The 24,452-nt window shown below is 36.5% G+C and overlaps 1 long non-coding RNA gene across 1 annotated transcript; it reads right to left on the bottom strand.

Moving 5' to 3' along the window:
* Positions 1-707: 707 nt before the first annotated feature.
* On the bottom strand, positions 708-24,452 carry LOC106491671 (uncharacterized). Its single transcript, XR_001293806.2, has 5 exons — positions 24,310-24,452; positions 20,243-20,298; positions 19,771-19,987; positions 7,016-7,148; positions 708-780 (listed from the first exon to the last, which is right to left on the bottom strand). It is a non-coding gene; the product is annotated as an uncharacterized lncRNA (long non-coding RNA).

Genomic DNA, 24,452 nt, shown 5'->3' with positions numbered 1-24,452 from the left:
ATGAATTATGCTATTACCAGGCAGACTGTTTCTGAATCATGCTTTTTAAACTAAAAAACCTGTTAAACTTGCTCAAAAACTGTAAAGTTAGGGCTTAACTTTTAGGCATCTTTGATGGCCGTTAGAATCATCAACCTCGAAATTGCACACAACAGGCACAGGGAAAATTGAATACTTGATACCCTGAGAAGCTAAAAGTGAGAGCAAAATTTGTCACCATGAAGAGAGACTGAAGTTTAAGTGCCACTTTTCAAAGTGTAGCTTTGTGCTCTACTCACTGCAGAAGAGAGACTTCTGATTTTGGGACTGTTTGTGTCAGGTTAGTTTTTCCTTGCACACAGCTGGAGAAGGGGTAGACACTCTCCTGTAGCTAAGCAATGACCAAGGACAGGAGAGACCTGTTTGCATGAAATGGAGCAGAGAGATGAAACCTCATGAACACTAAGTATGTAAAGAGTTAGTTGCTGCGAGGGAGGTCTGAGACTGTTGGCAGACAGACTCTGCTATTAGCAGACCTAAACTGTAAATAGTCTGGAGTATGGTCTGGAGTATGATTGGCACTACATGGTATCTCTACTGTCTGCACTGCTGTGCATGGTGCCACCACATGGAGTTCCTCCTCAAAATCATTGTTAATAGTATTGACACCCACCTGATCCTTGAAATTTGGCAAGAAACATGTGAGAATCTGGAGTCCTTTTGCATAGCTCAGGTATAGCGTTGTTTGTGTTTGCTGTCTCCTTGAAGACTGTGTATTTCCCCTCTCATGCATCTTGTCTCCTGGAACAGGAAAGTTGAAACTAAACACATAAAAGTTTATTTAGTGAGATTTAGGTCAGGCTTTTGGTTACAGTAAATGGTAACTGAACATGTAAAACAACCCAACTGCCAAAACATGTAAAATGCAATCCTAGTTGATACCAGACCTTTCCAGTTACTTAACCCGTCTTATCTAGAATTCCTAAAAAGTCCCTCAGCCTTTAGAGCCGTGGCTCCTAAAGCCCTTAGTGCTTGAGTTCTCAAATGTTAGTTTCAGACACAATTTCCATTACTTTTTTTCTTTTAGCTGTGAGTGCCAATGACCTCTTTTTCACAGGATAACCTCGGTACCTCATCACCTCCAGCTATACACTCCATTCGTGTCCTTTTCTTTTACCCCAAACTTAGCTTCTAGGCTATAATTCAAGGCAAATTTTTCCTTCATTACTTACATCCCCACTGCAAACTTCGGAAACAAATACAAATGGCCTTAATCATTCTATATGAAGCCGGTGCTCATTACTGACATCACTGGCCTAACCAACTGTGAGCCATATAAATCCCTGGGTCTGGGTTCTCTGTGTATTTAGAGACTATTACTCCTTTGTTCCTATTTAGCCCACTGGCTAACCTTCTTCCACCAATCTGGGCTGTTTAATTCAGCAGTTTGCAATCTGTGGTGCACAGAACCCTGGGGTTTCTCCACAAACTATTTCCAAAAAGTCTGTGAAAAGTAATTACAGAAAACAAGCCTATCATTTCATGTACTGGCTTTAATTTGCTAGCTAAGGGTCCCATATTTTCAATGGACCTTTTTTAGGTGACTATGAATTTAAAAAAAGCTACTTGTACTTCACATTAGACATTATGCAAGACATCTGTTATAAATATTTCTGTTAACCTCATTATCTCTGGGACATTACTAACTTCGTATAAAGACCGTACATGACATACTATTAATGACAGTGGCAGGCATAGTGTGACACAGGCCCAAGAACAAGTTGCTTTCCATAGCCATGCCTAACAGAAAAGGCTCCCTCTAAACCAGTCATACATCCCTCTATCAGGGCTGCTTTACACCTAATTATAATTCTGACCAGCTAATAAATATTGGTTTACAAATAGCTCTTGGAAATCTATTTATTAATGTCTCATATAATTTGAGTTCACAGGCATGTGCTTACTTTATTTACTGTCTAGTCTTTTCTTAATAAATTATTTGTAATAAAATCATTGTACTTTCATATACAACTTTGGTTTCAGTAAATTATACTGCCAAGCCTCTAAATGTGTCAGGATACAGTTTTTCTCTGAAGTCTCAAAAGAATAAATTATGCAAGGCTTAAGAAAAATGAATTTAACTGTTATGTATGATTGTTTAAAGTTGAATATCCATCTCGGCTTTCATTTGGCCTATTATGAGATGATTTAAAGATTGAAACAGTTCCAGAATTTGAGGTTACTCAAAGTTGTTGAAGAGTTGAGCAAAAAAAAAAATTAAAAAGTTTCAATTTGCTGAATTGGAAAAATCGTAACTTTGAAACAATTGACCCAGTCTTTTTCAGACTCTCGTGCTCCTCCACTGGGGTACATTTGATTCTCATAAACACTGAACTGTAAAACATCTTAATAATAAAAATAGCATCACTACAGTGGCAGCATCAGAATATGGAGAAAAAAGCAAGGTCTCAATCCATATATGAGTATCTCAGAAAAGAATCTCTCTGACAAACAGCTTATCAGAAAGATATGTCAATAGGCTGCCTTATTTGTTCTCTGCTCCAGCAACAAATGCAGTCCTATACTTTGAAATAGGAACTATTTTATCATGTGAGACTTAAGGCACTGCTTGGATGGTCCTTAGGAACTGTCAACCATAAACACAAACCTCTTCTCTGCAGTCTCCTCGATATATTTCCCAACACAGCACAGGGAAAACATGGGTCATGTTTGTTGGGACAGCAGAGACCAGAATGGGCTTTCAATCAAGCCTGCGTACAGTCTTCTCTGATAAGAAGAACTTTTCACCCTCTGAATTTTGTCTTATCCAAGGCTAACTAATTTTTAAAACTGCCAGCTTTGACACTTGGGCTCTGCTGCTTCAAACTATGGGTTGTGCTAACTTTGCAATTAAGTCTCTTATGCTGCAAGAGAAGTTGTCAATTAATGCTAAGTAGTTTAGTAAGACACTGACATCCCAAAAGTAATAGTATTTTGGCTTGACAGGTTTTGATAGGGAGGTGGCAGCCCTGTTTAGCTTGTCTGTTCCCTAATTCCTGTTGCTCCGGGGAAAATGAAGGTAAAGACTGTCTTCATGGCAGGACTGGATATACTGTGTTCTGCTTTCTTTTATTACTGGTAAATGATTGGAGTCTTAAATTTTGAAGAGGTTTTTGTTGTTGTTGTTGTTGTTGTTGTTTTTTTACTTCTCATCTATAAATTATCCCACAAATGGAAGTAACTCCATTGTTCCATTGTTTTTGTAATTTCTGGATAACTTCCTCTTGTTTTTGACATACCTGAGAAGTGGCTGAAGGATTAAGAGAAATTATAGTCTAGAGAGACAATTAGAAAGAAAAGCAAGAATATCATTGGCTTACTCACAGTTATTGCCAGTACTTTTTGAAGTACTAAGAAAAAGGAAATAAGGTTTTAGAAAGCATTTCTTTTCTTTGGCTTCTTTCAAGGAATTTGTGAGAGTTCCACTCCTAATTTATTTGTAACTAATTCAGTTTTCCGTACTGATGTGATTCTACAAAATTTGGTCATTTTAACCATTGAAAATACAAATACATGTATGAGTGCATTTGTAATGTGTGAATGTGTGAATATATAGATATGTGAATATGAATATACATATATATATAAACAAAATGAAAAAATAATAAATGTTAATGATTTTGGATAGCAGTATCTTAAGATTTCTGAATCTTAAAACAAACAGAATTTTTAAAAAGGTGTTCATCTTGTCATCTTAGCTATAACAACACATTTCTGCACAAGCAGACGCTTACTTCCTTTAATAAACATTTTTGTAATGAAAGATACTGCAGAGCAGCCTGACACCATATTTGACTCACTAGCCTTATTTTTATGACGGAAAGGCTGATATCATTTCCTTTCAGACAAAAGAATATATGGGGTTAAAACTGCTGTTCAGCTTATATTGTGTAAATGGGGAGACCAAAGGTTTTATTTAAAAGAAAAGGAAAAGCGCAATAGTATATAATAGAAACTGATAGATATTCTTCAATTTTTAAGTCGCCTTATGATATTTTATGACAAGGATGTAACCTTCTGCATAATTCTTTCAAGCAGTTTTAAAGTTTTAAACAAAGTGTTGACTGTTAGAAAAAGATAAACCAATAATGTGTTATTTAATTAAGTTCGTCCTTCCAGCTAGTCAGATGTAAGTTATTAAAGCTATTACAGAAAATATTGTGTGCTTACATGGTAAAAACAACGAGATATTAGTTTAATGTTTTTATTACTTACTTCATATGAGTCTAACAAGCAAACCTCAACAGTTTTTTATCAGACTCATAATCCCCTTGGCAGAGTAGACTCAAGATGAATAACAGATATCAGAGTTTTTTTCCTCTGGAAATAGCTCTTAAATGTGCTGTTTTTAATCCCTGAACTATCTATTCTACATACAATTTTCTAAACAATACTCTTTGGTTATGTGTCTTAAACAATACCTAATATACCTTATTATATGGTTATGTTGCTCTTATTTATTCTTATTACAACATCATCAAGCACACATTAACTTCTCAAGTATATTAAAAATCCAGCCTGACTTCACTAAGTCTTATAAGAAAGCTAGATGTTTAAACGTACTTATTATCTTGTTTATGAATATTTTATATTTTAAATATACATTAACATACTATAAGATTATTTGCCCTTATTAATGCTTTTACAGAACCACATCTTTTTCCTTAGATTGCAAATAAGTCATTATACATGCATGTCCATGAATATGTCATAGAAACTAGCAAAACTTTAGGCTTCTTAAAAGACTAATTGCTTTTTGTTTGTGTATTTTCATGGTCATTGTTGCTAAAAGTATCAAATAAACAGCAAATACCATAACATATGTAACAAAAGGATATAATTAAATTCTTTAGGGTTTAGTATATTTTCCTGGAACCCAAGTGATAAGATTTCCACATATTTTTATATAGAGTAGATGTTCCTATGTTTAGCAGTAATTCCAGACTTTCAGAAAGCACACTTAAGTTAAAAGTATGCAATCTTGAGATATGAAGTCTTTGTATTTCCTGTTTCTCTGACACAATAAACATTGTCTACAGTGAATAAACATTTTTACTGGAAGAGGCTTGGAGAAATGAATAACCACTTTTGTCATCATGGTAAATTCTGTCAGGGAAATGCCCAGGCCAAATACCACTGGGGGAAAAAGAAAAAAAAAAGCTTCTCAGAAAATTTTGGGTGGTTCTGTCATTTCTTTGGGAATTTGGCTTAGACCATTTTCTGCTAGTAGGAAGCAGTAACTTTCAAAATTATGTGGGAATGACTTCAAACTAAGAGTGCCCTGGGCAAACAATTACACAAATGTAATATGGCTAGCTGCATCTCATTTTTCTGCACAACAGCACGCCTGAGGTTTCAGATTCAGTAGATTTTTAATGTTTTGATGTTGTTGTTGTTGTTGTTGTTGTTGTTATTGTTGTTCTGGACTGATATTTCTGGCTTAAACTTTTTGTGAAGAAAAGAAAAAGAGAGCCATTTTAGTGTGCAGTGTGATGAAGTACAGGCTAGATAAGTGATCAGTGAGGTGGGTTGGAAACTGGCTGAACTGCTGGGCTCAGAGGGTTATGATCAGTGGCATGAAGTCCAGCTGGAGAGCAGTCACTAGTGGTGTCCCCCAGGGGCCAATACTGCAGCCAGCACTGTTTAATATTTTCATGAGTTCACAGATGATACAAAACTGGGAGGAGTGGCTGATATACCAGATGGTTGTGCTGCCATTCAGAAGAACCTCAACAGGCTGGAGAGATGGGCGGAGAGGAACATGGGGCATTGGACTAGACAATCTCCAGAGGTCCTGCCGACCCCAAATATTCTGTGATTCTGTGGAAGGAAAGAAGGAAAGAAAGAAGGAAGGGAGGAGGGCAGGAAGGAAGGAAGGATGGAAAGAAAGAGGAAAGAGGAAAGAAAAAGAAAACAGGAAGGGGAAGGGACAGGAGAAAGAGAAGGGGAAGGGGAAGGAGAAGGGGAAGGGGAAGGAGAGGAAGACTTGATTCACTTTCTGAACTGATTTAATCCAGTTTTCAGTTAACTAGGCAATTGATGCAGGCACAATGGAAGACTGTTAGTGGGAGCCTTTTTGGAGCCATAGCCATTACAATGGCTTAGCTGTGATGTGTGACCATGGCCTTATGGAACAACTAGTTGAGGCCACCATTGCATGTGTCCAGAAGGTGGAGGTGGCCACAGTTTCACTGCCTACCACATGGCTCCATGCTGTGTCCGGCCCCGCCTGGCGCTGAGAGGGTTCACCCCCTCAGAGCTCCCCTCCCTCAATGAAATCCAACCAGAGAGGCTGCACATTGCCCTGAAGTTTGGCTTTCCATGAACCCCTTCCATTCTGCCTCATGTATTTTCCACCTTGGACAGTGTTTTGCCACCCCCAAAAATCTGAATTTTACCACTGATAATGATGAGGAGCAGCTAAGTAAATGACTTTGTTCCTTGTCCTTGAAACAGTACACATTTGCCTCTACGGCTGAGAAGCCTGGACCTGGTTTTGAACAAAAGCAATTATACTGTGTTGGAATGAAAAGGCATTTAAAGCTCTTTGACACAGCAGGACAAAGGGAGAGGGTCAGTCTCTCCTAGGTCTGAAAATGTTCCCTTCTTTCATTTCCATTGCCATTTGTGAGAGAGAATTGAGAGAACCTCTAATGCTAATGATCACTGAGGAACTCTCTTTGTCAAAAAGATTTCCATAATGCATACTTCTTCTGAGGTGTCTATGTCATGACGTGATTCCTTCTGCCAGCTCAAGCGTGTCCTCTATCCATGTTCAGAGCCAGAAATCAATGGTAAAGCATGCTGAGGGAGTATAAAGGAGGCATTCTTAGCCTGCAGAGCTGCTGAGAGCTCACCCTTCGTTGAGCCATTGAAGAAGAGCCCAGTCAAAAAAAACCCCACAGTGTTTGGCAAGGGAGACTTTTTTTCTGTTAACTTTGTCAAACAGCAAGAGATAAAACAAAAGAAGATGTACCTGGGTGAAGAAGCAAGTCTTTCATGTGTTTTCTTGTTATAAGAATAAGGCAGGAAAATATCAACCACTGCGACATGTTTTGCTGTAACCCTTTGCCTTCTTCCTTGTCTGGTGTCACAGAAGCCAAGTGAACCTTAAAACATGGAGAAATAATGTGCCTTTATTTTCTAATATGTAAACTGCAATGGAATCTGTAGCACATTATTTTAACCGCCACAGAAACTAATATTAATTGCAAATAACATTGAAAGTATGTGAATCAAAGTTTATTCTAGTCTGACTCAGGAAGCAAAGGAATTCTGTTCACAATATGAGTCTTTGTTTCCCTTACAGTAAAACGTACTTGCATTAGTCATTTATGGCATTAAGAAACACTGATAATTGCCTTTTATAGTTTTTCAAGCATCACAATTTAGTACACCTATAATTGAAAAGCTGGATTTTGCAATCAAAAAGTAGAATACAGAGAGTGTTGCTATGCAAAAGTGAAGAATTTCCTCTTTCTTTAGCTTATTAATTTTCAAATAATGCTTTAGGGCTTGTTGTGATAGTTCTTTACAAGGTAGTAAATATATAACTAAACAGACTGTCTAGGCTGAAAACTAATTACCATTAGAAACTGAAGCATTTGGGTTTGTTATTTCTGCAAATCAAACAACTCGGAATACAATCTCCATATTAAATAAAATGTTCAGTGAACCATGAAGCTCTTCACAAATCTGGACCATGTTTTAAGAAGCCCTTTTTTAGTTATTGTTGTATACATGTTGTTGCATGCAAAACAGTTGGAATATTAAAATACCTTTGTAATGAAGGGTGGGGAGGAAAATGAAAGGACCATGATAAAACTTGGATTTGAAAGTTCTTAAAGGTTGTCATCTGGCACACAAATGTGGAAAAGAAAGTGTATCTCTTGAAGTTAAAGGTGTTACATGTGCCTAGAATTGATAATGAGGAGATATATTCTGTTCCCTCTTTTACCACAGATTTCTTCTCTGAACTTGTTATTTCATTCCTCTGTCCCTTGGACAGACAGCAGAAGGATTGTAAAGTTATAATAAGCAGTATATTTTGCTTGTGCCTCAGAACCATAATGAAGTTTAATTTATTAACATTTTTAAAGCACTTTGAAATGCATGGCTAATAATTAATTATGTTTTTAAGAATAAAAAAATAGACGGTTTCTCTTCAAAAATGGTATACTTTTTTTCAGACCTGAGTTTATTTCAAGACAAAAGCCAAGGAGTAAACAACAAGTATAAAAGCGGGTGATCTTTTTGTTCAAAAATTAGGAGGAAGTCACAAAGAAGGAGACTGAAAAATACAAACATCCCATATCAGCAAAGCATATAAGGGATGAGGGTAGAAGCAAGGCTGTTTTGGGAATCATTCTTCAGACTAATTGTCTGATATGCTGCCTGTGTTTCTGTCAAAAAACATAAAAGGAAAGTGTTGACTGATTATATATATTGGAATATCAAATTAGGATATACATTCTGAAATATAGGGACAGAATAAACCACACATGTAATAAGGCTGAATTTTTATCAAGGATTTCTCGTGATGATTCAAACCATGTAAGGGAACTCAAGTACTTGTACACAGTATCTGTCATCTGATAGATGAAATAAAATATAAGTTTATGTACAAGAAAAGAGAGAGAGAGGAAAAAAAAAAAGGCAAAATGAGGAAACTGCTTCAGATACCCACCTAGATGGGCAATCCTACAGAACTGTTTGAAGTCATGTGGCCTTAATTTAGCTCAGTGTGTTTGACCATCAAAGGCTGTAATAAATTATATCGGTTGCTTTGTAGCACCTATAGCAGTTAAGAATGTAAAACAATTTAAATATATAACCCCTTCTTTTCACACACTCCATCCCACATGCCTTTATCCAGGCACAGTGATTTGTTTGTTTGACTTTGTTAGAGTCTAATTAAGATTGGGACTTGATGAGCACTCACTGAATAGAGTTCATTCTGGACATAAGAAGGAAGCAATACTTATTGGTGAAGAAAAATAATTGGAGGACTGCGTGGAGGGATTAACTCCTTTGACTAAAGACATACACTCACCTTCTGTTACAGGGTTTCCAGACTGAATATTTCTTGAATCTTCATCTGTTTCAAAATTTTTGGACAGGAAAAAGTAAGTGCTATAATTATGGGGAATATGCGCCGTATTCATTATACAAGACAAGAAGAAGAATCTCTGTTTAAAGCAACAACTTGACTTTGTATTAGCTATTTAGTGTTTATAAACACTTTTTCTTTCCTTCTTTTTCTGTTCATCTTTCCCTCAAAACAGCTGCAGTCGCTGGGGACTGAAGGCTAGATTTCCCGAAGAGCTGACTTCCAGCAACTCTTAGGCACAGCTTTTCAGCACCCATTAGCCCTAATTGGGGGTGGATAGCTCATCCAAAAATATATCATATAGGAACTCCAAGCTAACTCTCCAAGGTCAGAGACAGGGCAACCTCATTACAGGGTAAATTAGAGTAGCATGGAATTTTTGAAACATCTTACAGAAAAAGATTCAAATAAACCCCAGATTGTGTGATGGGAAGAAAAGAGGATGGAAACAAATAAAAAGACTAAAGCAAGCAGACTTGAAGGTGACAACAGCAATAAAAAAAAATACAAGCTAGTGCTTGATATGCTTTTCTGAAAAAATATAGTGCTTAGATACAGTGATTGGCACATTATAATACTCAATTCTCCTCTGTGTTGACTTTCTAATCTCCATTATATTTTGGAATGGATATCATCATTAGAAAAATCTGTTGATTAACTACTAACCATTTTTTAATCTATTGTATCAGTTATCCCTCTGGAAAGCACAGTTCCTTTTTTTCTGCAAGTATTTCCTGAACTGCCCCAAAAAGAGTATTTGAAAGATCACATTGCAGTGGCAGTTCAAAATTGTAAAAACAAAAATGTAAAGATGAATCAAATGCATGCATTTACAAATTAAAATGAAGTATAATGAAAGAGTAACAAGCGCTCAGGTCACTTTTTAATTAGCTTAGAATATTCATCTTTCATTCTGCTATTTTTAGATAACTTTAATTTTAGAAGTGGTCACTATAGCATACAGTAGCTGATGGGTCTGAGCATAAGGAGAATTAATCTTAACTGAGTTTACCTTACTAGAAAGTTAATCTTTCTGTTGGCATGTTAATATTTAGTTTCTAGCCCTTTAGGGTATGATTTGCGAAGATGTTTTTAACTGTTGGAATTTGTTTAAATATTTATTTTAATAAAACCACAAAAAAATATATATTTCTTGCTTGAAACAAACCCATTTTGGAATGCCAGAACTCACAAAGATACATGACTACATTTTGTGACAGCTGATATCTGTACAGTAGATGTTTAATAAATTGAGACATTTTATACTAAGTTTTGCAGATTAATATTTTTCCAGTAATGATATATGTATTGGAAAAAAATCTTTTCAAAATGAGGTCACTTCTTTAAAAATGCAAAAAACATTGTCAAATTTAAAATGCTCTTTTAGAAAATAATTCAGTAACTGCACATTAAGAGTGCCTTAATGTCTGCAACAAGCAAAACATCTGCTTCAGCAGCGGAAATGGAAAGTTAATACTACAGATAAGCAAAGGAGTTTTGAAAAAAAAGAAAAAAAGAACTGCTATAAACCTTACCCCGAAACCCAAATCAATTCCTCTTTGATCAAGTTAGCTCGAATGGAACAAATAACTTCCTGTTCCAATTAACTCCATATTCTCTATCCCTATTAGCTTTCTTTCCCCACCCTGTTTTTCACAAGATTTCTTGGGTTTATCTATATCTTACCCAGGAAGGGAGAAGGCTGAGCCTAGTGCACACTGCAGCCTGGCCCCACACATCCCCACGGCTGGTTTAAGGTGTCTGTAAGCCGGTGTGTCCTCAGTGGTGAAGCTCTTGCTGCCTGCAGATTGCATCTGCTCTTGTGCTGCCTGATCCAAACTGCCCGCCTAATGTCAGCCACATGTCCCCACAAGGGACGGTGAGATGGCAGGCATTGGCATTAGTTTATTGTCAGTCATATCCATCCCCTTCATGCTCCTGGTAAGTACTTACTGGGAGTCTTCCACCACCAGGAGTGGTATGGGTCCAACCTTTTGCCCCACAGCATGTCCCAAATCTTATTTGCTTAAGCCTGAGAGTATCCTTGCACCCAAACAGCGTATCTCAGATGCACATTAGAAATATACTGTAAATCTAGCCATTGTACTTTGTCAGTATGCTTGAAAATTTTTACTGAGTGAAAGTTTTTTCTTTGCCGTCTTCTGCTTTTGCCTTACTAAGGCTTCCCTGGGATTTAAAGATATGCAATTGATTCTGAGTTGGCTGAATCCAAGTCCAGAAACACAGAAACTGCAAACAGAAGACAGTTAAGACAGTGAGACTTGGTAGACCTGCATGAAATATCTGGCTAGTTGCCAGCAAAGGAAAAGTCTAGTTGATCTAGTGAAAGGGAAAGAAATATAGATCTAAGATGGAACAGAAGCATAAGAAGAAATAATATAGATGTTTCCATCTCCAAAAAAGAGATATATTAGAGGACTGCCAATATGATCTGGACAAGAGAAGAAAAACAAAGTGACAGAAAATAGAGACAGAAGAACTGGAGTGCAAAGAAGACTCTAAGAAGGTCTGGAAGAACTGTAAGATTAGAGAACTAATTCTTACATATTAATGGAAGAAAAAGTCTTTCTACATAGGGTCATTTTCATATTTAACATTTATTTTGCCTAAAGAAGACTTAAAATATATATCAGAAACTTCTACAAAATGCTTCTTCAAGTGCAAAAACAAAATTAAAATTCTCAGAACAATTTTCCCAAGATAGTTAAATATCTCCTTTCATCAGAGAGAAGACTACCTAATCTTTAGCTTTAAAGGTTATGCAATCCTCGCTGACAAAATATAAGACTAAATGAATGATAAGACCTTTGCATTTAGAATTATACAAATATATAACAAAGTAGTTAAAATTCAAGTACACATCTCACACTCTATGGATTATAAACTACAATTTATCTTGTATTGGAAATTCATAACATACTTTCTTTGGCTATTGGCTTTCAAAATAAGGTCATATAATGTGAAATGGATTTTTTTATATAATCAAGTACTTAAAAGCTGTATTATATACACTTCCAGATTGTTTGTTTCTTTAGAATTAATTATACTCTAAAAATTGCTCTATGAGAAAACACTTAAACTCTTCATGCATTGTATAGTACACATGCTGCTATGTAAGAATAATAATGGTAAAGGTAAAAAGTCATTGCAGGTTTTAGCTAAGCATTCTTAACTTTTCATGTTAACTTTCATATTAAGATGAAATAGCTATAAATTTTTTTCAGCAAAAGCCTATTCATAGTTCTTCTGAGTAGAAATTAGTGTTGATATTGCCATTAATGAATGAACAGAGACACTTAGGCATTGTGGCTGACCCACTGCCTTGAAAATTTAGAGATGGAAAAGAAATAGTGCTTGAAAGCAATTTGGAAAGGTTTTCTAACCTATTTTCTCTGTCTGCAATGGTGGGATTCAGCCTGAGATTAAGATGCTTACATAACTGTAAGCATCTACTGTAGGTAACTATATGAACAAAAGAGGTGCACGTAGTAGCTTGAATGCTAACTGCTAGTGTAATTTTAAATGCTGTGGTTCATCTCTCCTAATCTTCAGGTTCTACAGTGAGAGGCTGTGTGTTTCTTATAGGTTCTTACAGTCATATCTACAAGCAAATACCTTAGATACCCTAGGGCATGTAAATTGGTAGAAGATATGTATGCAGAGCAAATGAATTATGTCCTAGGTGTCTAAACTTCCATTATGTGGAGATACAGAGTGGGATTCAGCTGTGGAAACGTAAGTGTCCAGAGTTATTTTAGCTGCAACAAGGTATCCTACCTGACATCCTTCTGCCTCTCTAGAGGGACGCAGTCCTGTATCATACATGCCATGCAGATGTCTTGGATGCCATATAGCATCTCAGATGGTATTAGGTGCCTATGGTTATGTAAATGCCCTTAAGACTCAATAGATCAGTAGAACAGTGGAGCCTAAAAAGAATCAACAAAATTGAAGGCTTGAATTCAGTTGCCTGCACATAGGCATTTAATGCCATCTGAGATAGCCTAGGATAGCTGAGACATACACACAAAGTTGGCACATATGGCAGATAAGAGAGGTAAAGTCCTTTCTGAACTAGCAGCTAATGGCCAAACAGATATGGCAACTCAAATGCACTCAACTGAATCAAGCCCTTTCGGGAAAACTGAATCACTCTTTAGGTGCCATTGGTTGTATCAGCTATATTTACCTTGCCTAAAATGGGAGCCTAGACACCTGTCTCACTTACTGACACCTACATTTAGGTATCTTATTCTGGACGCTGAACTCTGCTTTCTATTGTGATTCTAGAAAGCATAGATGTTGCACTTGCTGGAGTTAGAAGCTGCAACTGGTATATGTATATAGCAATACAGAAGAGGCTTCTTCCTGAAGCTGTCTGAAGAGGATCTCCTGTCCTGCTCCCATACCTCTGTCAGGATCAAGATAATGGAAGCTGAAGCTGAGAGTTGCATTTTGCCTTAGAGGCCAGATATCACTGATCATCTGATTTACTATAAAAAGAAACCAGGAGAGATAGTAGTACATAGATAATTTCTTGAACAACATCTAACGGTTGTGTTGGCAAGCATGCACTCAACTAATGTCCTAATGTGATTATGTATTGCTCTCTGTCTGATTAAAACTGCTGTACATCAGAAGTGTGATTGCATGCACTTCCAGAAAAGAGGTAAATTATACAAATATTTTACTCCCTAAACAGCCACATGATATACAATTAATCATGCCCACACATTTAAATTAAGGTAAGAAAAGTGAAGAGGTTTTATTTCTGGAGGCCCTCAAAGACCCTGTATTTGCAGTGAAGTTGAGCTAGATTCAGTTGCCTAAGCATAGGTGTTTAGTGCCATTTTAGATGCCCTAGAATATTCTCCCTGGATTTAATTTGCCATTCTAGAAGAGCATGGATCTCCCATGAGTCCTATGTCAATCTTGTCAGACATATGTGGAAGTTTGAAATACCCTAGGGCATCTTAAGTGGCACTAGCAACTATGCTTAGGCAACCAAATTGAACTCCTACTATAAGAAAATTGCTTCACTAGATATCTGAAACCAGGTGCCAAAATTAAGTGGACTGGATGTCACCCAAGCTTTCAAATATCAAAGATTTCCAGGTCAGAAAAGAATTAGCTAACTATGTTTTTTGAATCTGAATACCAGAGGGTACCTTTCCACTGTCAATAACTTAAGTCCTGCTTCACTCCTGGCTCATCATTTGTTCATTGTCCATGCTACATATTAGTTTATCCCAAAGATTTCTTTTGGACTATATTAACCAGTTTCTTCCAAAACAAAAGTCCCCATGCAGTTCTGGGGATTGCTACAGCCATTGCTCCATCAGTGATGAGTCGGCATCTAGTTTGTTTTTTTCTGTCACTCTCCTAAAAAGCTTTGCAGTCTCTGAGACTTTCATACGCTCTCAGGCTATGCCTTAGGGCACCCAGCACACCTTCAGTTTCAGGTAAGGCAGGATTTACCACACAACTCTCACATTATTTCATGCATTTTTAAGAGAAGTACATCCCCAGAAATGAAGATTAGGTCTTGGGGCTACAGGGGAAACTAATGGGACTCAGAGGACACCCGTGATCAGGTACTGTTTAGTGTGGATGTAGCCAGTCTGCTCTAAATGGTACTGGAGTTAAGCAGAGTAGACACAAGCCACTCTGTTTGGGGGACAGGAGGCACTGCAGAAAATGCATTTTACAGTAGACATGACAAGTGCATCAAACAAAAGAATAAACATTTCACCAACTAAGAAAACAGAGAAAATGAGAATTCAAGAAGTGCTTATTATAACAGACAGCAAAAAAGCAACTAAGTATTTGGAAACCTGTAGACTAGTGTGTCACATACATCAGATTCCAAACCGTAATCCTAAAAAAATTAAATCTGTATTATGTTCCAACAAAAGAAGAGTGCATGAAAACAAAGATAATTCTGCAGCTGCCTCCAAGCTGTTACTGACAGAATACCAAAACACAGATCATTTCTTTGTGATGGATGACTTCAGTGTTGAATTACGGTATAAGAAACATGGAAAAGACAATGCAAAGGGAAGACTGGGATCAGGAATCATCAACCAAAATGATAATTCACTGAATAATGTTTGGTGTTCAATATGCTCTTCTCCATTCATATAAAAACCATTCACAGAAAAAAAGCCAAATTTTCCAAACAGGAAAAAAAATGACCATGACTGCATCATCTGAAGACAGGTCATGAGTCTAAGATGCAACAGCATGCCAGGCAGCAGGTGTCAGCAATGACTATAACTGTTGCTCTGCCAAACTGAAAATAAAACAAAGAAAGGTCCCTTTTAATTAGAAAGTGTCAGGAGTACAAAATGGAAAACAAAAGGGTAGAGCAAGGAATTCCAACCTGGCCCTAAGAACAGATTTCAGCTAACGTATAAGGCAAAGAAAACCAAAGTGAAAGAAATGGGAAATGCACAGACAAAATGTGATTCAGTTCAGCTGTCACAACTGGATATCAGTATACCCAACACAAATCAGTATACCCACAGCAAGAATTGAAATATGGTGCCTCATTGAGAAAAGAAAAAAATTCAGCCAGCTGGGTATTTCTGATTCAAGTAATTATTTAATTTCCTAATCTGAGACCTTAATTCTGAACGTTCACATTCCAACTTTCACATTCTTAAACTCCTGCTCTGTTGCATTCTGATCTGTAAGGGAAAATTGTAATTAAGAAATGAATAAATATACAAAGGAATATTTTATGAAGCATCCATGAACCAGCTTTCTTAAAACTCTAACTCTTTTTTGTGCTTGCCAAGACCACAGTTTATAATGTAATGTTTGTAATAAATATTTCCCATTAACTCTTTCATTTACCCTCTCTCCCCGTTTGTACAGGAGCCATATCCACAAGAACACCATTTGTTCGCACTACAGAATGCAAATAGGTTTTCTCTTGTGATAGTGGACTATCTTGACCTGAAAGAGAACTAATCACAACATGAGTTGAGACCTCTTAGTTTTTTTCTCTGTCATCAATTTCCTTGGGACAAAATCTAATCCTGCTAGTTTTATGCCAGAACTGTAGAAGCCAGAAACACCCTTGGGTTGACAAATCTGTGTGCTGGCCATGTCTCAGCTCCAAAGTGGGGTGAGATCTGAATGAACACAGTTCTCACTCTCCTTGGTTTTCACAGGAAGAAAATCTGAGTGGGAAGACCAGAAGTAGGACAGTCTAGACCCTGACAGAAAACTTTACCAGTTTATGAAACAAGAAGAGTTTTCTTGATCTCCATAAAATGCTACCTTAAATGTCTTTCTATTTAATTTGTATACCTTCATTTTCAAACCATCCCCACAATGTACTGAATTTAATTTTAAAAGTTATAACAAAAATATTTAATTTCATTTAAAAGGAAAAGTTTAATAACCATATCACCTCCATGGCCTTCTGATAAGTATATCAAAAAGGTAGATAGGGACCTGTTCAGATTATGCTTTGTAACTAATAAATCAACAAGGCAAAACACTCTGTCAATATAAGCTGAAATAGAATTTCTATTTTGTATTATCCAATACTCAACACTTGTTTTCATTAATTTTTGTGTGTTCTCAATACCACTACACAAGATTGGTGACTCCAACTCAAAATAAAGTATTTAGAATTCTCTGAAACAATACATTTGAGAATGTGAAATGGTTCTGACATAATATAAGTTGCTTGAAGGCACAGATTCAGTATGGAAATCATTAAAACTAGTCACACTCTTAAAATCAAGGTTATGATTTTAAGCATAAGCATTTAGTCACACCATGACGTTGCAAGTGAAGTTGAATATCAATTTGAAAAAAAAATTCTTCCTTTTTCAGGCTCCACAAAGGGAAAATATATATATCTGTGAAATCAGTGGAGTTTTGTAATATGTACAAGACTTCTTAAATACCTAAGCAAAATAAAGTTGGTAGACATCTCAGAGGTAGTGTAAGCTGCAGAAGAAAGCTTACACTGAGTAGGCTTTATCACCTAAAGCTTTGTTCCTATTTTATCTAGATATGTAGACTGCTTATTCTCAAACTGTTGAGCCTTTGGCAGGAAACAGACAATACTGGGGGAAAATTCCAAAGAAATTATTATTTATTACTGAGATCTGCATAATGATAAGATTGACAAGGCATCCTTCAAAGAGTAAAAACAGAGTGGACCAAAAGAAGTTCATTCTATTTAAGTTTTAAAGAAGATTACAGTTTAAGTAGGACAGCTCTATTAAGGACAGGAAGTAAATGAATGGTATTTAAGGAGTGCAAAAGGAAAAGAAGTTGAAACCAATATTGAACCTCAGACAGAGAGTAGTAATCTGGCTTTCACATCTATTTGTCCAGTTTCTCAACCAATAAAAAGTGACATTGCTTTGTTGACTCAGGAGAAGCCTGGAGACTTGTAGCAGCTAGGTTTCAGACCCTTGTGTGCTTTGATGTGTTTGTTTAAATTAGATAAAGCATACATATGAGGAGGTTCGGCTACTAGCTACAGATGTAAATGGAGCCAAATGAAGGGATGAAAAATATTAAAATATGGGAGTACAGGCATAAAGAAATAATTATATGGTAATTGCTGTTTCCTATTTGTTGGACTAAATACTCTTGACCCTCTCCAGCTACAGAGTCCAGCAAGAAGACTATTCCAGTAATGATCCAATTGGAAGGCATTAAATGTATGTAGTAAAATAGCAAAAAAATGGAATTACTTTAAAAGAATAAATATATTACAGGAACATATGTATTTATATAGTGAGTTAGGGCTATTGTAATAAAAGTGTCCCAAGTTTGACATGCTAGCTAATGGGCAATAGCTGATTCATTCATCTGCAGTGTAAAAAATTTCCCCAAAACTATGCATACTAAAGAAACCATAATACATCCAATCCAGCCAGACACTGTCTAATATGTTTGTGGGAATCGTCACAACAAATATAAAATGAAGAGCAGATTTAGCCATTAAAAGCATCTAACCTATATCCAAACCTATGCAACTGTACAAAACTTGTGATGGTTTACAGACACTGAAAAGAAAACAACAGCTCTAAAATTGGGTAAAGAATCCCATTACAAATACTTTGCAATGATTGACCAGTAAAATCAAAACAATTATCCAAGCCCTGAAAATGCTTGCACTTTTGAATAACGTTATGCATCAGTAGTCAATGGGCCTGCTCTCATGCGTAAAATTATTCAAGTGTATAAATTTTTCAGGATTGGGGCCAAGGAATATAATGCTAGACACCAGAGCCCAAAGACAGTTGGCAGTCATTCAGGAAAAGTGCTGGGGGCAGTGGTATCAAAGCTGCAGAGAGCTGAGCAAAATTAATACAACTCTGTGAATGGAAGATTAAAAAACCCAGGTATTTTAGGCTTTGCAAAATGCCACTTTGCTTTTACAGTTTGTATCATCTTAGACTGGAAAGAAAGGGTCAAACCAATTACAGTAACAGGAAATAAATGAAATTTGACTAGTATACTACAGAATGCTCTAATAATCTTAAAGCAAAAAAGAAGGCAAAGACATTGGAAAAGAGCAAATCATATACTGAGATTTAATGTAGTGTTTTTTTTCCAAATCAAGGTTGATCGTGATTGTTTAAAAATACATGGAAAAACTTCAGACAACAAGAATGAATTTAAAGTATTAAAATGTATTACAACAACTAAAAGATAACAAAGTAAAGAGCAAAATGGATGGAGGATGGTACAGAGAAAATGGTGACTGACAAGATTCAGAATGGCAGATTAAATCGGAAACAAAGAAATTGCTTAGATAGACTAAAATAAAATTTTAGGATGTTTTGCAGTTCACTTGTGAGTGAGGTATCAGTCCTGGATCACTTAGGATTTTGTGCACAACATCAAATTCAGGTCTACATTTTAGGTTTTCTGAATCTCTGCACTGAACATGCATACTTCTCATTGGCTGTACAGGGAGCCAAGGCTCCTATCTCTGACGCATAAACAAAGCATCTAAAGATAGGCTGTGTGAATACTGTTTGAAAGCAGCTGCTATAGAGTAAATCTGAGGAACTGGCAGCCACTAGATGAAAATAATAATAATAATAATAATAACAACAACAACAACAACAACAACAACAACAACAACAACAACAACAAAGAGATAAGAAAATAATACTCAAAAGGTGTTGCTTTTCCAGAATTAAATCCATTATATAGCTCCAAAAAATACAATAATACATTTGCAACTCCAAATACAGCCCTAAAAAAGGAACCAGAAGAAGGATCAATACAGTAAATCTGAAAGATCCAGCTTGCATGTTTAGACACAGGCAAGATGTCTAGCAAGAGGAAAAAAATAGCATTGGATGTTTGTCCTGTGTTAAACTGATTGGTTGGATAGAGCCAAGAATGATTTTAAAGAGACCTACCCTGGGGTTACTTACATATTTCAGGATAGACATTTAGATATGACCGTGGAATTTTATCAAAGATACAACAATTAAGCACAGTAAGACAGTATCTCCTCCAGGGATCTTACATTGTAACTTCTCTGATGTCAGGGAAAAATGAGGACTTTCACCTGTGAGAAATATTCACATTGTTATGGTAGCACCTACCAGCACTTCCTCATGGAGTTAGGATCCTAGCTTTTGTCCTCTGAGTTGCGTTAAGTTTGGTTGTGAAAGAAGGTAGAGTGAGTATGCTGCTAAGTGTCAGATCTGATGCGCAGAGCAAGCCACAGGACGTGGAAGGGGCACAGCAAAGCTCACTGAGCTCCATAATCTCCATCATCCTCCAGACATTCGTTTATGTAGATGCACTTGGAAGCATGCCCTGAAAATCAATAATTAGAGTGGTAAAACTATTTCTCTTAAAATGAGACCGGGGGTTCAAAACCTATTCTACAGACTGAAACAAAAGAATTTACTGTTTGAGATATCAGTTAAAATAAAAGATAACATTAATCTGACATTTTCATGGGCTAAACCACGGGACATCTCCCTCATACTATTATTTCCAACAGTGGATAAAGGAAAGAATATCTTTGACCAAAACCTGTGATTAAGAAAAGTAATGAGTAAGGTTTACCTTCACTCTTTCCTTCAATCCTGCTTTTAAGAGCCGGTATGTCTTGACGTTATGACCTAGGAAAATGGAACATTATTAATGATGTAGACCAGAAAAATTCTCAAACACCTTTAGCAATCCACAGGTTTTAAAACTTGTTATCGTTAACTGTTCCCCAAATGACCAAAACCCAACCTTCTCTTTACAGTCAGACTTGGTAATGGATTTGACTGTAAATTTACAGCTCCAGACTAACGCTGATCTTCGCTTTCTACACTAGGGTTTTATCTAGGTTTTTGTAGTAATCCCTACATGTATCAAGTCCTAGAATCAACTCTTAGAATTAGTTTCTGCTTCCCCTCTGTCCTTCTGGTAAAGAAAAAAGGAGTCCAGCTCATAATTCTGAAGGGTTTTGCCCACTCAATACATCACTTATTGCATAGTAATGGACATCACTATGTGTTATCAACTTCATTGTTATGCCAAAAGTATATACATAAATATATATGTAAAAAGAAAGAGAGAGAAGAACAGTATCAGACACAGAATCAAGACAGCAAGAGCTACAGGTTATCTTAATGGATTACGAAAGTGGGGGCCGAGAAAATAATTAATAACTAGCAATGAACTACTACTAGTGTCAGATTCTCTGCCTCTCTGTAGGCTGGCATTAGCTGCCAGTATAAATTGAGGAAAGAATTCCCCAAATAATTGCAAATAGCCACTAGAGATCCTACACACCAGCTAAGATGTGTCTGTGGGCATGCTAACAAAAGCAATTTCTTAGCAAGCAATATACTAACCCCGTGGGACTGTTAATGAATCTGCTTTGTGGTAAACTTTCTAAGACCAAACGCTACAAAGACATTTTTAAGCACTGCTTTTAAGTCACTTTCTGAAGTCTCTTATTTACATAAAGTTCCTTTGACTGAAATTCATGTTTCATTTTATTCAGAAGGTTCCTGCTGTTCAGTTTTCACTGCACTACATATTTTAATATTGGGACAGCTCTTTACATAACTGTTCCTGAATGTTACTTGCGGTTGAGAGTATTATTTGCAGCTTTATTTTAATGCAGTTTTTTCATTATTTTTCACTCCTTCATTTATACAGAAGATTTAGTTTGTAGTGTCTCTCTGAGAACAGCACTGCTAAGAAATTATTCTTTCCTGTTGCTTTCTGCAAGTGTGAACAACTCCTGCAGCCCATCACCATTTACAGCCTCTCCCCTACAGAGGGCACCTTTGCCTTATTGGAATTGCTGCTGCAAAAGAGATAATGGGTGGTTATCAGAGAAATAACCGAGCCTTAAAGAGAGATCAGACTTTTCACAGATACAGGGACCTTGTTTGCCTAGTCTTTTTAATTAATCACATCTTGAACTATAATTCAACGGCAAGCAATGATAATGTTACATTCTATTATTATTATAGTCTCCATAAGAAATGAAGAGATGAACTGGAGATTGCTGGGATTTATATCAGAGGCCAATGAGTATGGAGATGAAAGAAAAAGCATAAGTTTCTTTTTTTTTTCCCAGCAGTAATTATGGGCTTTGCCATTAAAAAAAAAAAAAAAAAAAAAAAACTGAGATGTGTACTAAAAACATTGTTCATGGGAAAACAAGCCATAAGAAGAAAGTCAACTATTTCCCAAATAAATCTTTCTACCAGAGCTCCAATTAGGAATTATTATCTGAAAGCTGTTCAAGTGGAAGAAAGGAAGATGTTTTCTTTTGTAGGGTTAAACTATCACAATTGATTCTAAAATTCTGCAAGACTGAGCTGAAAAGTAATTTTGTTCCTGATGTTTGGTGTGCTATAGTTTATAAAGTGTCAGGTATATCATTCAAAGTATCTTCTGGTTCAGAATAAAACTAGCAATACTTTTCTGTTCAATATTGTTTTTCAGTTCAGCCTGTAAAGCAGTCTTCTTTTACAGGCTGTTTCACTAATGCATCACAGATGCAAATGTCATTGATTTGTAAATGGCAAAGTGAAAATTCTAAAGAATAATCTTTTCTCTGTCATTTTATATCTGTCCGACTGTTTGAAACCAGCTATACCTATGAAAAGAAGTGCAAGACGTTGCCTTTATGTGACTCCCAAGCAGGTCAGTACTATGTTAGTTCATATTAACCGGGGGAAAATATGTGAAACATCTGTCCCTTTACATAATGCTTTTTATGGCATTCCTATTGCTAAAACTTACAAATAGCCTTATAAATTCAACAGCAGTCAACCTGTTGCAAAAAGAACCTAACTTCCCTGGGTGGATTTCTGGGACTGATACTGACTGTCTGTGAAAAGTCTAATACAAAGCCCAGCAAGGAATGTGCCCTGCCTTCCCTAACGTTTCTATAGAAGTCTCGTATAGAAAATGCATTCATGTTTACATTTTCAGCTTCAAATAGCCAGCACAAAAGCACAAGCGCACAAGAACCTGAATCTCTAGTCCAGGCTGCTAAATTAATTAAGAAGGCCCTGCATTTGTGATATGTTAATGCCATTGGAAAAGAGTTTTAGGAGAGTATTTCAGCAAACTCTGCATTTTACTTCTTTTTGCTTTTCAAGTTACAGGCCAAGGCTGAATTCCCCACTAACTAAGGCAAAACTTAAAAAAAAAAAAAAAAATCATTTCTAGAAGTCAGTAGGAATGTTGCCCATATAAAGATTGCAAGATCAAGAGCTTGTACTTATAAAAGTGTCCAACATTAACATAAATTTCAAAAAATGGTTGAAGCTAGTAAATTAATCAGTGCCAGGAATGTTCCCAGGTACTGAAACATGATTGTCTATTCTCTTAAAATATTCAAATGGCTCCTCCCACACCTTAGGCCAGTGCCAAATAGAGTCCTAAAAAACAATTCCTTGGTGCAGTTTGAGGAAGAGGGAGGCTGCAGACTGCAGGCACCCTTCCCAGCTGGCAGTTTGGTGCTACTATCATTTTTTGGAGGGGAAAAGAGTATACAAGTATACATATGTGCCAGTTGGCTTTATTGCTTAGGAACATTTGCAGGCAAGTTTAATTTGCTAGCATAAACGTAGCCTCTGAATCTATATTTACTGCAGCCATTATCTGTCACTGTATTTAAAGTATTCAGCTATTGGCCCTTACTTGCAAATTGTGTACTGAGTTCTAAGTTTATATCAGTAGGAAACAAAACACTCAAGAAAATACTTTCACTTGATTATATATACTGTTGTATACATTATTTTCCTTGTAATTATTTCAGCTTGGTAGTAAAAAATAAAACTTAAAGCTGTTAAGAAAATGTTTGCTTTGACTATAGCCTTATGCTTCTAGATGGAACAGTTTAAAACAGAAAGTAAAAGCCAGGGAATAACATTTTAGAAGAGTCTAAGCTACTTAGGAGCCCCAGTTTCAAAGCAGGCATGAATTTACCAGGGGAGGACAAAAGGTCTTCAGTATTAGCATGAGATATAACATGATATTGACAGGGAAGAGGCTGAACAGCCCCACAGCAACAGTGTGGCTGAATTCATTCCTTGAGGTCTGCCTTTTCTCAGAGAGGTGACTCAATTACTTACTTGAGACATACGAGAGTCTGCTTTAAGGTCTTTCTGCCATTAGCATTAAATTGTTCAAGTGGGCTGCGTTTTCCAAAGAAGAAACAGAGAAGTCTTCACCATTATATTCCTAATATTTGATTGCTTATGCCCACTACTACCATGTGGGAAACCGGGGTCAATTCTCATGTTCTGGGGGAAAGGTAGAAGTTTGGTCTGCAAAAATGGTTTTCCCACTGTGTAAGAAAGTGACCTGCCTAACTGGCTATTTGCTATAAAACAGAATGCAAATATAAACATAGAAGCAAAAAGTCTCACTTCAGTTTTACTTCATTTGAAGCCCCATTCAGTGGAGGTAGTGGACCCAAGCAAAGACTGCTTGTGTCTAAGCATGGATTCTGCCTTCAACAAACCAACAGCACTAAGATTTACGCTGTCATCTCTATGCCCAGCAAAGGGATATCTACACACACAGTGAATTTTCCAAAATAGGCTTGTGAACTAAGGGATTTAGACACCTATTAAGTCATGCAGCAACTGATAGTATGAGTGCGATACCTGAATTCTTCTGTGGATCTAGACTTAGTTGTCCCATCCCTCCTCACGTGTGATACAGGAACAATCCTTAACTGCCTGAGAGGGAGCCTCAGATTGAAGAGAAAAATTAAACAAAGGTATTACAATTAAAACTCTTTTCAAAC

The sequence above is a fragment of the Apteryx mantelli genome, chromosome 1 (assembly GCF_036417845.1).
Source record: "Apteryx mantelli isolate bAptMan1 chromosome 1, bAptMan1.hap1, whole genome shotgun sequence".
NCBI classification, from domain to species: Eukaryota; Metazoa; Chordata; class Aves; order Apterygiformes; family Apterygidae; genus Apteryx; species Apteryx mantelli.
This window is presented reverse-complemented; position numbering and strand designations above follow the sequence as displayed.